The sequence below is a fragment of the Somniosus microcephalus genome, unplaced genomic scaffold (genome assembly GCF_052327205.1).
Source record: "Somniosus microcephalus isolate GS21.2 unplaced genomic scaffold, FLI_Smic_1.0 unresolved_chr1, whole genome shotgun sequence".
Classification (NCBI taxonomy): Eukaryota; Metazoa; Chordata; class Chondrichthyes; order Squaliformes; family Somniosidae; genus Somniosus; species Somniosus microcephalus.
In genome coordinates, this window is record NW_028225179.1 from 114,914,450 (window position 1) to 114,932,552 (window position 18,103).

The window sequence follows — 18,103 nt, forward strand, 5'->3', positions numbered from 1 at the left end:
TTTGCTACAAAGAAATGCTCCAATAACTCACAGTACTCTATCCAAGTTTGATTTTGAACATCAAAAGCAGAAATCTCTCCTACTCGAGTAGCCATGATTCAGATGCAGTGTTCTTGTATTTTCCCTTCTTCAAGTTGATACCTGTTAATCCTCGTCGCCAAATGTTATATCCGAGTAGTAAGGTCCAATAACTACGATAAGTGAGACTTCAGGAACTCAAAACTTTACTTTTAATTACACAGGATAAGGAGAGAACAGAACTCCTACAGCCACAGGCATGCACTCTGTATTTCTTACTGCACGAGCAAACCAACATGGAGGATGCTATGATGTCATTCTACCCATAATGCAATTTTACCTTAAGAGGAGTAAATATAATCCCTTTGCATTTGTCTCCCTCTGGTGGATAACTTAAGCATTACATCCGAGATTACTATACTTGACTTCTCCATCTCTGGGGATAGGTTATTGACTAACATTCACTACAAGCCCACTGACTCCCACAGCTACCTGGACTACACTTCCTCCCACCCCGTTTCCTGTAAGGACTCTATTCCATTCTCCCAGTTTCTCTGTCTCCGCCGCATCTGCTCTAACGATGCCACCTTCCACACCAGTGCTTCTGACATGTCTTCCTCTTTCCTCAACCGAGGATTCCCCTCTACTGTGGTTGACACGGCCCTCGACAGTGTCCGTTCTATCTCCCGCACTTCTGCCCTCACCCCTGCCCCTCCCTCCCGGAACTACGATAGAGTTCCCCTTGTCCTCACCTTTCACCCCACCAGCCTCCACATTCAACGGATCATCCTCCGCCATTTCCGCCACCTCCAGCGTGATCCCACCACCAAACGCATCTTCCCCTCACCTCCCCTTTCAGCATTCCATAGGGACCGCTCCCTCCATAACACCCTAGTCCACTCCTCTACCACCTGCAGCACCCCTTCCCCTTCGCCCGGCACCTTCCTGTGCAAGCACAGGAGATGCAACACATGCCCCTATACCTCCTCCCTTCCCACTGTCCAGGGCCCCAAACACCCCTTCCAGGTGAAACAGCGATTTACTTGTACTTCTTGCAATCTAGTATACTGTATTCACTGCTCACGATGTGGTCTCCTCTACATTGGGGAGACCAAACGCAGATTGGGTGACCGCTTTGAGAAACACCTCCGTTCAGTCCGTAAGAGGGACCCCGAGCTTCCGGTCGCCTGTCACTTTAATTCACCACTCCATTCCCACTCAGATCTCTCCGTCCTCGGCCTCTTGCATTGTTCCACGGAAGCTCAGTGGAAGCTCGAGGAACAGCACCTCATCTTTCGATTAGGCACTTTACAGCCTTCTGGACTCAACATAGAGTTCAATAATTTCAGATCATAACCTCGGCCCCTATCACATATATATAGTTTATACTTTTTTTTTTATCCACAATTTTTGTTTGGCTTTTTCTTTTTTTCTTCCCTCTCACATGGCAGCTGTCCTTCATTCTGCCAGCGCAATTCACACTTCATCTAGAGCCTTCCTTTGTTCCTTAACCTGCCCCATTACCACCTCCTCTCGCCTTGAATATCTCTTAATGTCTCTTAATCTCTCCTGCCTTCTATCCAATCACTGACCTTCCCTTTTGTTCTTCCATCCCCTTCCCCTTTTCCCAGCCCCTAAACTTGCTTTAAAATCTATTCCATTTCCTGCTTTTTTCCAGTTCTGATGAAAGGTCTTCGACCTGAAACATTAACTCTGTTTCTCTCTCCACGGATGCTGCCCTGGCGTGCTGAGTTTTTCCAGCGTTTTCTGTTGTTATTTCGGATTTCCAGCATCCGCAGTATTTTGCTATCGTAAAACATCTTCTGGTGCCGCCCAGACTTGGTAACTAGAGTCATGTTTTAGTAGCAGACACTGCTAGTTAGGCAAAGAATCTTACTGTGTAACTATAATATTGTATACATATTACATTAAGCATTGCTTTGTGGCATCTCTTTTATATAAGGAATAGTTTTTACTCATTTAGCACATGAGTTGCATTATTGTGGAAGCTACATTTTATAAATAAAGCCTGACCGCCCGGATGATAAAAGTGTGTGGAGTGTTTCATCGCACGTCTCAAAACAAAACTAAAAATAAGTATAAAGCATATTTTCTAAAGCGAATATTTAAAAAAAATCTGTTCATGACCTAAATATTCCCTCATCACTGCATTAAAAATACTGGGGAAGATTGGGGTAGGATTTCTGTAGGGGTTCCCCATAACAGGACCCAGACACTGCCATACAGGACCCAGACACTGCCAGGGACAGGACCCAGACACTGCCAGGGACAGGACCCAGACACTGCCAGGGACAGGACCCAGACACTGCCAGGGACAGGACCCAGACACTGCCAGGTACAGGACCCAGACACTGCCAGGTACAGGACCCAGACACTGCCAGGTACAGGACCCAGACACTGCCAGGTACAGGACCCAGACACTGCCAGGTGCAGGACCCAGACACTGCCAGGTGCAGGACCCAGACACTGTCTAGGTACAGGACCCAGACACTGCCAGGTACAGGACCCAGACACTGCCAGGTACAGGACCCAGACACTGTCAGACACAGGACCCAGACACTGCCAGGTACAGGACCCAGACACTGCCGGGTACAGGACCCAGACACTGCCAGGTACAGGACCCAGACACTGCCAGGTACAGGACCCAGACACTGCCAGGTACAGGACCCAGACACTGCCAGGTACACGACCCAGACACTGCGAGAGACAGGACCCAGACACTGCCAGGGACAGGACCCAGACACTGCCAGGTACAGGACCCAGACACTGCCAGGTACAGGACCCAGACACTGCCAGGTACAGGACCCAGACACTGCCAGGTACAGGACCCAGACACTGCCAGGTACAGGACCCAGACACTGTCTAGGTACAGGACCCAGACACTGCCAGGTACAGGACCCAGACACTGCCAGGTACAGGACCCAGACACTGCCAGGTACAGGACCCAGACACTGTCAGACACAGGACCCAGACACTGCCAGGTACAGGACCCAGACACTGCCAGGTACAGGACCCAGACACTGCCAGGTACAGGACCCAGACACTGCCATACAGGACCCAGACACTGCCAGGTACAGGACCCAGACACTGCCAGGTGCAGGACCCAGACACTGCCAGGTACAGGACCCAGACACTGCCAGGAACAGGACCCAGACACTGTCTAGGTACAGGACCCAGACACTGCCAGGTACAGGACCCAGACACTGCCAGGTACAGGACCCAGACACTGCCAGGTACAGGACCCAGACACTGCCCGGTACAGGATCCAGACTCTGCCAGGTACAGGATCCAGACATTGCCCGGTACAGGACCCAAACACTGCCCGGTACAGGACCCAGACACTGATAGATACAGGACCCAGACACTGCCCGGTACAGGACCCAGACACTGCCAGGGACAGGACCCAGACACTGCCTGGTACAGGACCCAGACACTGACAGATACAGGACCCAGACACTGACAGATACAGGACCCAGACACTGACAGGTACAGGACCCAGACACTGCCATACAGGACCCAGACACTGATAGATACAGGACCCAGACACTGCCATTCAGGTCCCAGACACTGACAGGTACAGGACCCAGACACTGCCATACAGGACCCAGACACTGCCATACAGGACCCAGACACTGATAGATACAGGACCCAGACACTGCCATTCAGGACCCAGACACTGCCAGGTACAGGACCCAGACACTGCCATACAGGACCCAGACACTGATAGATACAGGACCCAGACACTGCCATTCAGGACCCAGACACTGCCAGGTACAGGACCCAGACACTGCCAGGTACAGGACCCAGACACTGCCCGGTACAGGACCCAGACACTGCCCGGTACAGGACCCAGACACTGCCAGGTACAGGACCCAAACACTGCCAGGTACAGGACCCAGACACTGCCAAGTACAGGACCCAGACACTGCCAGGTACAGGACACAGACACTGCCAGGTACAGGACCCAGACACTGCCAGGTACAGGACCCAGACACTCTGCTACAGGACCCAGACACTGTCTGCTACAGGACCCAGACACTGCCCGGTACAGGACCCAGACACTGCCAGGTACAGGACCCAGACACTGCCAGGTACAGGACCCAGACACTGCCTGCTACAGGACCCAGACACTGCCAGGTACAGGACCCAGACACTGCCTGCTACAGGACCCAGACACGGCCAGGTACAGGACCCAGACACGACCAGGTACAGGACCCAGACACTGCTAGGGACAGGACCCAGACACGGCCATACAGGACCCAGACACTGCCAGGTACAGGACCCAGACACTGCCAGGTACAGGACCCAGACACTGCCCGGTACAGGATCCAGACTCTGCCAGGTACAGGATCCAGACATTGCCCGGTACAGGACCCAGACACTGCCAGGGACAGGACCCAGACACTGCCAGGTACAGGACCCAGACTCTGCCAGGTACAGGATCCAGACTCTGCCAGGTACAGGACCCAAACACTGCCCGGTACAGGACCCAGCCACTGCCTGGTACAGGACCCAGACACTGCCTGGTACAGGACCCAGACACTGCCCGGTACAGGATCCAGACTCTGCCAGGTACAGGACCCAAACACTGCCAGGGACAGGACCCAGACACTGCCTGGTACAGGACCCAGACACTGCCTGGTACAGGACCCAGACACTGCCTGGTACAGGACCCAGACACTGCCTGGTACAGGACCCAGACACTGCCTGGTACAGGACCCAGACACTGACAGATACAGGACCCAGACACTGACAGATACAGGACCCAGACACTGACAGATACAGGACCCAGACACAGCCAGGTACAGGACCCAGACACTGCCATACAGGACCCAGACACTGCCATTCAGGACCCAGACACTGACAGGTACAGGACCCAGACACTGACAGGTACAGGACCCAGACACAGCCAGGGACAGGACCCAGATACAGCCAGGGACAGGACCCAGACACTGCCATACAAGACCCAGACACTGACAGATACAGGACCCAGACACTGACAGATACAGGACCCAGGCACTGCCAGGTACAGGACCCAGACACTGTCAGGTACAGGACCCAGACACTGCCATACAAGACCCAGACACTGACAGATACAGGACCCAGACACTGCCAGGTACAGGACCCAAACACTGCCAGGTACAGGACCCAGACACTGCCAGGTACAGGACCCAGACACTGCCAGCGACAGGACCCAGACACTGACAGATACAGGACCCAGACACTGCCAGGTACAGGACCCAGACACTGTCAGGTACAGGACCCAGACACTGCCATACAAGACCCAGACACTGACAGATACAGGACCCAGACACTGCCAGGTACAGGACCCAGACACTGCCAGGTACAGGACCCAGATACTGCCAGGTACAGGACCCAGACACTGCCATACAGGACCCAGACACTGACAGATACAGGACCCAGACACTGACAGATACAGGACCCAGACACTGACAGATACAGGACCCAGACACTGCCATACAGGACCCAGACACTGACAGATACAGGACCCAGACACTGCCAGGTACAGGACCCAGACACTGCCAGGTACAGGACCCAGACACTGCCATACAGGACCCAGACACTGACAGATACAGGACCCAGACACTGACAGATACAGGACCCAGACACTGACAGATACAGGACCCAGACACTGACAGATACAGGACCCAGACACTGCCATACAGGACCCAGACACTGACAGATACAAGACCCAGACACTGCCATACAGGTCCCAGACACTGACAGACACAGGACCAAGACACTGCCATACAGGACCCAGACACTGACAGATACAGGATGCAGACACTGACAGGTACAAGACCTAGATATTGGCAGGTAGGGGAGCAGTAATCTGGTGATTCTTTTGGTAGGCGGATATTGGGATCATCCCGCCCTGCGGAGTGGTGGAAAGTTCTGTGTGGTACGAGTTCACGCCAAACATTTTTGCTGATTTGCAGGCTACAATTTGGAATCCGGATGTCACCGCAACTGTTGTTACTATTCCTTCGCCCTCGGAAAGGCGAATGTCGGGTACGTCACCGCTGTAAGGACCTGGAAAACAGTCTATGATACATTCTGGAATCTCCTACTTCGCAACAATCCCAAGAAAGATAGAAAGCCAAAAATAAAAGCGATGTATATAAAAGTGCGTGGTGTGGTGGGATCCGAACAGTGCAGGAAGATCAACGTCACCCAAACACGATCCAAAGTAGGAATTGTACTTTGTGGAGTGAACAGTTAAGAAATGACTTGTGGGATCAATCAAATTTTAAAAAAGATGAAAGGTATTTTGAATTGTTATAGAGCAGCGGGTGATCAGGATAGATTTTAACCATCAGTCTTCGCGGATCACTCTCCCATTGTACACCTGGCCCCCAGTTTCCTTCCCAATGATTTCAACGCAAAAGAATATCGGGTGGGGTGCATAACGAGCGACAATCCATGACGGCCGAAAGTTACAATCTACGCCCATGAGCCTGCAATTAAAAGGACAATTTAGGACTGATGTACTCGCTGCAATAAGTACAATTTGATTTGAGGGGGTAATTTTAATCTAAATGGCAGGGCAGGAATCTCACGGGATCGGGTGGAACGCCAGTTTTAAACCCCGCCCAATATTACACTGTTGACTTCAATGGAGCGGTGAGTACCTGCCTTAGAAAGACCATAGATCACGAAAGTTAGGGCGTGTGAGCCAATGAAGGACTGCAGCGCAACATATAATTGTGGGAAAGAAGCCTGTTTGTGTAAACAAGATTACAGCTGCCAAAGCAATGCCTTGATTGATAAGGAAACGGCGCTCTCGCAGCATGTTAGAGGGCCCTTGTTAGTATGTTTACTCGGTAACTGTCTTTCAGCCTAATGGTCCAAGTGACAGATGTAACAAGAGTCACGTAGGCGATAGTTTTCAGGACTTAAATATAGAGACAGATAGCAGCTTAGTGCTTCCCCCAGGATGAAGAGCTGTCAGCCAGAACCAAGGTAAAGCATGGCTCCAAATCAAAGGTGTTGCTATGGGTACCCGCATGGGCCCTATCTATGCCTGCCTTTTTGTGGGATATGTGGAACACTCTTTGTTCCAGTCCTACTCGGGTCCCCTCCCTCACCTCTTTGCTTCCAATTTCCACCCTTTCCTCACCTTCACATGGTCCAGCTCCGACTCTTCCCTTCCCTTCCTTGTGTTATATCCGAGTAGTAAGGTTCAATAACTACGATAAGTGAGGCTTCAGGAACTCAAAACTTTACTTTTAATTACACAGAATAAGGAGAGAACAGAACTCCTACAGCCACAGGCATGCACTCTGTATTTCTTGCTGCACGAGCAAACCAACATGGAGGATGCTATGATGTCATTCTACCCATAATGCAATTTTACCTTAAGACTAGTAAATATAATCCCTTTGCATTTGTCTCCCTCTGGTGGATAACTTAAGCATTACATCCGAGATTACTATATCCCCCCCCTCTTAAGTTACAACAATTCTTAACAACATTCTTAAAAAGTCCATAAGGAAACTCCTTTAACGATAGTCCATTCTGAACGAATTTAGCAGGTCGTGATAAATCACTCTGGCGGCTTGTGAGTCCTTGTTGAACGTCTTACAGTCAAGTCCCTGCTTGGTCCGCATCACCTTCTCCATACCTGCGGCTCTTGGTCCTTTTGTCATGGTGGTCCTTTTGTCATGGTTCTCCTTTTGTTTGAACTGTCGGTTTTCCATCTTCCTTTTTAGATCTGGGTGAACCAGGTCAAGAGTGGAGAGTAGTCGACGTCCTAACAATAACTCAGCAGGAGAGAGTCCTGTGGTAGATTGAGGTGTTATTCTGTAGCTGAACAGAACTCTTGACACCTTTGCTGTCAAACTCCCTTCTGCACTTTTTTTCATCATCTCCTTAAATGTTTGTACGGCTCTCTCCGCAAGTCCATTTGAAGACGGATGATATGGAGCTGAAGTCACGTGCACTATGCCATTGTTTCTCATGAACTCTTTTGTTTCTGTACTCACAAAACACGTGGCATTGTCACTTACTACGATCTCCTGTATCCCTTGATTACTAAAACTCCTACGCAGGCAGTCTATAGTAACTGTAGATGGAGCAGAATTTACAGGATACACATCCATCCATTTGGAATGTATATCAATGATTATGAGGAACATCTTTCCGATGAATGGACCCGCATAATCAACATGTAATCTTCTCCATGGTTTATCCGGCCACTCCCAGGGGTGGAGTGGAGCCGCTGCCGGTGCCTTCCTGTGTTCTTGACAAGTGCTGCATGTCTTGACTAGATGTTCTATCTCCTCATCTAGCTTTGGCCACCACAAGTAACTCCTTGCCAATGCTTTCATACGCGAAACTCAAGGATGACACTGATGTAGCTGCACTAGGATAGACTGTCGTGCTGGCTGTGGAATAATCACTCGAGCTCCCCACAACACGCAACCATCCTGCACACTCAGCTCTGTCTTCCTGACACTGAGGTGTGAAATCAGTCCCTTCCGGATGTTGTGGCCAACCCCGCATTATATATTCTCGGACTCTAGACAGTACTGGATCCTTACCAGTCCAAGTCCTTACTTGTTCTGCGGTCACAATTGCCGTGTCCGTGTCCTCCAACATCAAAACTCTGTCCTCTGGAGCTGCATGGATAGGTGTACCTGGTAGTGGAAGACGGCTCAAGGCATCTGCATTCCCATGGTACTTGCCCGCTTTGTCGACATAAATCTTAGCTGGGGCGCCATTAAATGTTCCAAGTTCTTCCTTGAACACATTCTCATGTTCAGTCAACACGTCTTGCAAAGACAACTGTTTGCCTCTCTCCATTTGATTTATTGCTCCCCAATCTAATTTAAGCTCTTTTATCCAGCCCCGACCTAACAAGTTTGGTCCAGAACCCGATACTACAACTACAGGTAGTTGTTCCATGGTGTCCCTGTGTTTCACAGTTACAATAGCTGTACCCAATGTTGCCACTCGTTCACCGGTATAGGTTTTAAGCTTCATAGAGCAAGACTTTAACTCTGGAACTTTTGCACGGTTCCACAATTTTGAATACTCTTCCCTGTTCATTATGGTAACACCACATCCAGTATCCACCTCAAAGTTGACCTTAGTGTCATTTACTATCAGTTGCAAAGTGATGGGATCCACTTTTGGAATGTCCTCTACCATACTATGCCTTATGAACATGTCGTCTTCTTTCTCAGCTTCTCCACTGATGTGATGTGCTCCCTGTTTTTTCACTTCTCTTACCAGGTTTTGCTTTTCTCCCCCTTTAGGTTTGTGTACCTCCAGGGTAGCTTTTGCCCTGCATGCACGTTTTATATGTCCTTTTTTCCCACACTTGTGGCACTTTTCCTCCAGAAACCTGCATTCCCTTGCCAGGTGATCTCCATTGCATCGATAACATGCCTTTAAATGCTCACGTTGTGATTTCGGACCCATACTTAACTTGTGCACAATAAACTGACTTCCAACTTGCTTTGTAGTAGACCAGTCGCAACCTTGTATTTCTTTTACATCTCGGTTCGCTGTCTATTAATTGAGCAAGTTCCAACGCTTTTTCATATGTAAGCCCAGTCTCGGACAATAATCTCCTCTGTATTCGAGCATCCATTATCCCGCAAACCAGCCTATCTCGCAAGCTGTTCCCGTAATTGCAATCATGTGCCAGTTTTCTCAACACCGCTACATAATCCAACACAGTTTCTCCCGGTATCCTGTTCCGTGAATTAAATTTGAAACGCTGTACAATCTCACTCGGTCTGGGATTGAAATGTTCCTTTAGCAAGTCCACTAATTCAGTAAATGATTTATCTCCAGGCTTTGCAGGACTGCATAAGTTTCTCAATAAACTATATGTCAGACTTCCCACCGAAGTTAGCAAAATAGCTCTCCTTTTTCCAACATCGACAATACCATTTGCTACAAAGAAATGCTCCAATAACTCACAGTACTCTATCCAAGTTTGATTTTGAACATCAAAAGCAGAAATCTCTCCTACTCGAGTAGCCATGATTCAGATGCAGTGTTCTTGTATTTTCCCTTCTTCAAGTTGATACCTGTTAATCCTCGTCGCCAAATGTTATATCCGCGTAGTAAGGTCCAATAACTACGATAAGTGAGACTTCAGGAACTCAAAACTTTACTTTTAATTACACAGGATAAGGAGAGAACAGAACTCCTACAGCCACAGGCATGCACTCTGTATTTCTTACTGCACGAGCAAACCAACATGGAGGATGCTATGATGTCATTCTACCCATAAAGCAATTTTACCTTAAGACTAGTAAATATAATCCCTTTGCATTTGTCTCCCTCTGGTGGATAACTTAAGCATTACATCCGAGATTACTATACTTGACTTCTCCATCTCTGGGGATAGGTTATTGACTAACATTCACTACAAGCCCACTGACTCCCACAGCTACCTGGACTACACTTCCTCCCACCCCGTTTCCTGTAAGGACTCTATTCCATTCTCCCAGTTTCTCTGTCTCCGCCGCATCTGCTCTAACGATGCCACCTTCCACACCAGTGCTTCTGACATGTCTTCCTCTTTCCTCAACCGAGGATTCCCCTCTACTGTGGTTGACACGGCCCTCGACAGTGTCCGTTCTATCTCCCGCACTTCTGCCCTCACCCCTGCCCCTCCCTCCCGGAACTACGATAGAGTTCCCCTTGTCCTTACCTTTCACCCCACCAGCCTCCACATTCAACGGATCATCCTCCGCCATTTCCGCCACCTCCAGCGTGATCCCACCACCAAACGCATCTTCCCCTCACCTCCCCTTTCAGCATTCCATAGGGACCGCTCCCTCCATAACACCCTAGTCCACTCCTCTACCACCCCAGCACCCTTTCCCCTTCGCCCGGCACCTTCCTGTGCAAGCACAGGAGATGCAACACATGCCCCTATACCTCCTCCCTTCCCACTGTCCAGGGCCCCAAACACCCCTTCCAGGTGAAACAGCGATTTACTTGTACTTCTTGCAATCTAGTATACTGTATTCACTGCTCACGATGTGGTCTCCTCTACATTGGGGAGACCAAACGCAGATTGGGTGACCGCTTTGAGAAACACCTCCGTTCAATCCGTAAGAGGGACCCCGAGCTTCCGGTCGCCTGTCACTTTAATTCACCACTCCATTCCCACTCAGATCTCTCCGTCCTCGGCCTCTTGCATTGTTCCACGGAAGCTCAGTGGAAGCTCGAGGAACAGCACCTCGTCTTTCGATTAGGCACTTTACAGCCTTCTGGACTCAACATAGAGTCCAATAATTTCAGATCATAACCTCGGCCCCTATCACATATATATAGTTTATACTTTTTTTTTATCCACAATTTTTGTTTGGCTTTTTCTTTTTTTCTTCCCTCTCACATGGCAGCTGTCCTTCATTCTGCCAGCGCAATTCACACTTCATCTAGAGCCTTCCTTTGTTCCTTAACCTGCCCCATTACCACCTCCTCTCGCCTTGAATATCTCTTAATGTCTCTTAATCTCTCCTGCCTTCTATCCAATCACTGACCTTCCCTTTTGTTCTTCCATCCCCTTCCCCTTTTCCCAGCCCCTAAACTTGCTTTAAAATCTATTCCATTTCCTGCTTTTTTCCAGTTCTGATGAAAGGTCTTCGACCTGAAACATTAACTCTGTTTCTCTCTCCACGGATGCTGCCCTGGCGTGCTGAGTTTTTCCAGCGTTTTCTGTTGTTATTTCGGATTTCCAGCATCCGCAGTATTTTGCTATCGTAAAACATCTTCTGGTGCCGCCCAGACTTGGTAACTAGAGTCATGTTTTAGTAGCAGACACTGCTAGTTAGGCAAAGAATCTTACTGTGTAACTATAATATTGTATACATATTACATTAAGCATTGCTTTGTGGCATCTCTTTTATATAAGGAATAGTTTTTACTCATTTAGCACATGAGTTGCATTATTGTGGAAGCTACATTTTATAAATAAAGCCTGACCGCCCGGATGATAAAAGTGTGTGGAGTGTTTCATCGCACGTCTCAAAACAAAACTAAAAATAAGTATAAAGCATATTTTCTAAAGCGAATATTTAAAAAAAATCTGTTCATGACCTAAATATTCCCTCATCACTGCATTAAAAATACTGGGGAAGATTGGGGTAGGATTTCTGTAGGGGTTCCCCATAACAGGACCCAGACACTGCCATACAGGACCCAGACACTGTCTGCTACAGGACCCAGACACCGCCAGGTACAGGACCCAGACACCGCCAGGGACAGGACCCAGACACTGCCAGGGACAGGACCCAGACACTGCCATGGACAGGACCAAGACACTGCCAGGGACAGGACCCAGACACTGCCAGGTACAGGACCCAGACACTGCCTGCTACAGGACCCAGACACTGCCAGGGACAGGACCCAGACACTGCCTGCTACAGGACCCAGACACTGCCAGGGACAGGACCCAGACACTGTCTGCTACAGGACCCAGACACTGCCTGCTACAGGACCCAGACGCTGCCAGGGACAGGACCCAGACACTGCCAGGGACAGGACCCAGACACTGCCAGGGACAGGACCCAGACACTGCCAGGGACAGGACCCAGACACTGCCAGGTACAGGACCCAGACACTGACAGATACAGGATCCAGACACTGCCAGGTACAGGACCCAGACACTGCCAGGGACAGGACCCAGACACTGCGAGAGACAGGACCCAGACACTGCCTGCTACAGGACCCAGACACTGCCTGCTACAGGACCCAGACACTGCCAGGGACAGGACCCAGACACTGCCTGCTACAGGACCCAGACGCTGCCAGGTACAGGACCCAGACACTGCCAGGTACAGGACCCAGACACTGCCAGGTACAGGACCCAGACACTGCCAGGGACAGGACCCAGACACTGCGAGAGACAGGACCCAGACACTGCCAGGGACAGGACCCAGACACTGTCTGCTACAGGACCCAGACGCTGCTAGGGACAGGACCCAGACGCTGCCAGGGACAGGACCCAGACGCTGCCAGGGACAGGACCCAGACACTGCCAGGGACAGGACCCAGACACTGCCAGGGACAGGACCCAGACACTGCCAGGTACAGGACCCAGACACTGACAGATACAGGATCCAGACACTGCCAGGTACAGGACCCAGACACTGCCAGGGACAGGACCCAGACACTGCGAGAGACAGGACCCAGACACTGCCAGGGACAGGACCCAGACACTGCCAGGTACAGGACCCAGACAGTGCCAGATACAGGACCCAGACACTGCCAGGTACAGGACCCAGACACTGCCAGGGACAGGACCCAGACACTGCCAGGGACAGGACCCAGACACTGCCAGGGACAGGACCCAGACACTGCCAGGGACAGGACCCAGACACTGCCAGGTACAGGACCCAGACACTGCCAGGTACAGGGCCCAGACACTGCCTGGTACAGGACCCAGACACTGCCAGGTACAGGACCCAGACACTGCCTGGTACAGGACCCAGACACTGTCAGATACAGGACCCAGACACTGCCAGGGACGGGACCCAGACACTGCCAGGTACAGGACCCAGACACTGCGAGAGACAGGACCCAGACACTGCCTGGTACAGGACCCAGACACTGCCAGGGACAGGACCCAGACACTGCCAGCGACAGGACCCAGACATTGCCAGCGACAGGACCTAGACACTGCCAGCGACCGGACCCAGACACTGCCAGCGACAGGACCCAGACACTGCCAGAGACAGGACCCAGACACTGCCAGGGACAGGACCCAGACACTGCCAGGTACAGGACCCAGACACTGCCAGAGACAGGACCCAGACACTGCCAGCGACAGGACCCGGACACTGCCAGAGACAGGACCCAGACACTGCCAGGGACAGGGCCCAGACACTGCCTGGTACAGGACCCAGACACTGCCAGAGACAGGACCCAGACACTGCCAGGGACAGGACCCAGACGCTGCTAGGGACAGGACCCAGACACTGCCAGGTACAGGACCCAGACACTGCCAGGGACAGGACCCAGACACTGCCAGGGACAGGACCCAGACACTGTCAGGTACAGGACCCAGACACTGTCAGGTACAGGACCCAGACACTGCCTGGTACAGGACCCAGACACTGCCAGGTACAGGGCCCAGACACTGCCTGGTACAGGACCCAGACACTGCCAGGGACAGGACCCAGACACTGCCAGGTACAGGACCCAGACACTGTCTAGGTGCAGGACACAGACACTGCCAGGTACAGGACCCAGACACTGCCCGGTACAGGATCCAGACACTGCCAGAGACAGGACCCAGACACTGCCAGGGACAGGACCCAGACGCTGCTAGGGACAGGACCCAGACACTGCCAGGTACAGGACCCAGACACTGCCAGGGACAGGACCCAGACACTGCCAGGGACAGGACCCAGACACTGTCAGGTACAGGGCCCAGACACTGCCTAGTACAGGACCCAGACACTGCCAGGTACAGGGCCCAGACACTGCCTGGTACAGGACCCAGACACTGCCAGGGACAGGACCCAGACACTGCCAGGTACAGGACCCAGACACTGTCTAGGTACAGGACACAGACACTGCCAGGTACAGGACCCAGACACTGTCAGATACAGGACCCAGACACTGCCAGGGACGGGACCCAGACACTGCCAGGGACAGGACCCAGACACTGCCAGGGACAGGACCCAGACACTGCCAGGTACAGGACCCAGACACTGCCAGATACAGGACCCAGACACTGCCTGGTACAGGACCCAGACACTGCCAGGGACAGGACCCAGACACTGCCAGGGACAGGACCCAGACACTGCCAGGGACAGGACCCAGACACTGCCAGGGACAGGACCCAGACACTGCCAGGGACAGGACCCAGACACTGCCAGGGACAGGACCCAGACACTGCCTGCTACAGGACCCAGACACTGCCAGGGACAGGACCCAGACACTGTTCGGTACAGGACCAGCCATGACTGTGTATAGAACCGAACCAGAACCACCACAGCCCCCAGACACTGCCAGGTTCATTACTACGCCAGTGCCTGGTTCAATACACAACTAGTGCCAGGGAGAGTACCTAACCGGTGCATAATCCAGCGTCCAGACAGCAAGTGGTAACGTCTAGAGAGAGAAACAAAATATAACACAAACCCAACCCCAAAGTACAAGAGGCACCATTTAAATACTCACCGAGCAAAGGAGGAGCAGTTGCACCAAATGGTTCTGGGGACTGAATGTTTACAGGTGGGCTGTGAAGAGCAGACGGATTGTTTGCCCAAACTGAGCAAGCTGGGATCTGCCATGTCAGAGATTGCTCTCAACTGCAGCTGTTCCTGTACTTAGCAATGCTGAAGTGTGGAGATATCTGAGACTGCTACCTTTGCAATTTTTGATTTTGCTATTAATTTTCGCACCTACCCTCGACTCTGGAGACTGGCACCTTGCTGGGTCCAGTTCCACGAGCACCATACACCCTCCATTACCTTGCCCAAGTGGCCATTATTCATATGCTAGGGTACGGTATCACTGAGTCCTGCTGGGGTACGGTATCACTGAGTCCTGCTGGGGTACGGTATCACTGAGTCCTGCTGGGGTACGGTATCACTGAGTCCTGCTGGGGTACGGTATCACTGAGTCCTGTTGGGGTATGCTATCACTGACTCCTGTTGGGGTACGGTATCACTGACTCCTGCTGAGGTACAGTATCACTGACTCCTGCTGGATATGGTAACACTGACTGCTGCTGGGCTACAGGAACACTGAGTCCTGCTATGGTACTGTTACACTGACTCCTGCTCGGGTACGGTATCACTGAATCCTGCTGGTGCATGGTATCATTGAATCCTGCTAGGGTACGGTATCACTGACTCCTGCTGGGTTACGGTATCACTGACTCCTGCTGGTGCATGGTATCATTGAATCCTGCTGGGGTACGGTATCACTGACTCCTGCTGGGTTACGGTATCACTGAATCCTGCTGGTGCATGATATCATTGAATCCTGCTGGTGTACGGTATCACCGAGTCCTGCTGTGGTACTGTTACACTGACTCCTGCTGCGGTACGGTATCACCGAGTCCTGCTGGGGTATGATATCACTGAGTCCTGCTGGGGTACGGTATCACTGACTCCTGCTGGAGTACGGTATCACTGAGTCCTGCTGGGGTATGGTATCACTGACTCTTGCTGGGGTACGGTATCAGTGAGTCCTGCTGGGGTATGGTATCACTGACTCCTGCTGGGGTATGGTATCACTGACTCCTGCTGGGGTACGGTATCACTGAGTCCTGCCGGGGTACGGTATCACTGACTCCTGCTGGGGTACGGTATAACTGAGTCCTGCTGGGGGACGGTATCACTGACTCCTGCTGGGGTACGGTATCACTGAGTCCTGCTGGGATACGGTATCACTGACTCCTGCTGGGGTATGGTATCACTGAGTCCTGCTGGGGTATGATATCACTGAGTCCTGCTGGGGTACGGTATCACTGACTCCTGCTGGAGTACGGTATCACTGAGTCCTGCTGGGGTATGGTATCACTGACTCTTGCTGGGGTACGGTATCAGTGAGTCCTGCTGGGGTATGGTATCACTGACTCCTGCTGGGGTATGGTATCACTGAGTCCTGCCGGGGTACGGTATCACTGACTCCTGCTGGGGTACGGTATAACTGAGTCCTGCTGGGGGACGGTATCACTGACTCCTGCTGGGGTACGGTATCACTGAGTCCTGCTGGGGTACGGTATCACTGACTCCTGCTGGGGTACGGCATCACTGACTCCTGCTGGGGTACGGTATCACTGAGTCCTGCTGGGGTACGGTATCACTGACTCCTGCTGGGGTACGGTGTCACTGACTCCTGCTGGGGTATGGTTTCACTGAGTCCTGCTGGGGTATGGTTTCACTGAGTCCTGCTGGGGTACGGTATCACTGACTCTTGCTGGGGTACGGTATCACTGAGTCCTGCTGGGGTACGGTATCATTGACTCCTGCTGGGGTACGGTATCACTGACTCCTGCTGGGGTATGGTATCACTGAGTCCTGCTGGGGTACGGTATCACTGAGTCCTGCTGGGGTACGGTATCACTGACTCCTGCTGGGGTATGGTTTCACTGAGTCCTGCTGGGGTATGGTTTCACTGAGTCCTGCTGGGGTACGGTATCACTGACTCTTGCTGGGGTACGGTATCACTGAGTCCTGCTGGGGTACGGTATCATTGACTCCTGCTGGGGTACGGTATCACTGACTCCTGCTGGGGTATGGTATCACTGAGTCCTGCTGGGGTACGGTATCACTGACTCCTGCTGGGGTACGGTATCACTGACTCCTGCTGGGGTATGGTATCACTGAGTCCTGCTGGAGTACGGTATCACTGAGTCCTGCTGGGGTACGGTATCACTGACTCTTGCTGGGGTAAGATATCACTGAGTCCTGCTGGGGTACGGTATCACTTACTGCTGCTGGGGTACGGTATCACTGACTCCTGCTGGGGTATGGTATCACTGACTCCTGCTGGGGTATGGTATCACTGACTCCTGCTGGGGTACGGTATCACTGAGTCCTGCCGGGGTACGGTATCACTGACTCCTGCTGGGGTACGGTATAACTGAGTCCTGCTGGGGGACGGTATCACTGACTCCTGCTGGGGTACGGTATCACTGAGTCCTGCTGGGGTACGGTATCACTGACTCCTGCTGGGGTACGGTATCACTGACTCCTGCTGGGGTACGGTATCACTGAGTCCTGCTGGGGTACGGTATCACTGACTCCTGCTGGGGTACGGTGTCACTGACTCCTGCTGGGGTATGGTTTCACTGAGTCCTGCTGGGGTATGGTTTCACTGAGTCCTGCTGTGGTACGGTATCACTGACTCCTGCTGGGGTACGGTATCACTGACTCTTGCTGGGGTATGGTATCACTGACTCCTGCTGGGGTATGGTATCACTGAGTCCTGCTGGGGTACGGTATCACTGACTCTTGCTGGGCTACGGTATCACTGAGTCCTGCTGGAGTACGGTATCATTGACTCCCGCTGGGGTACGGTATCACTGACTCCTGCTGGGGTATGGTATCACTGA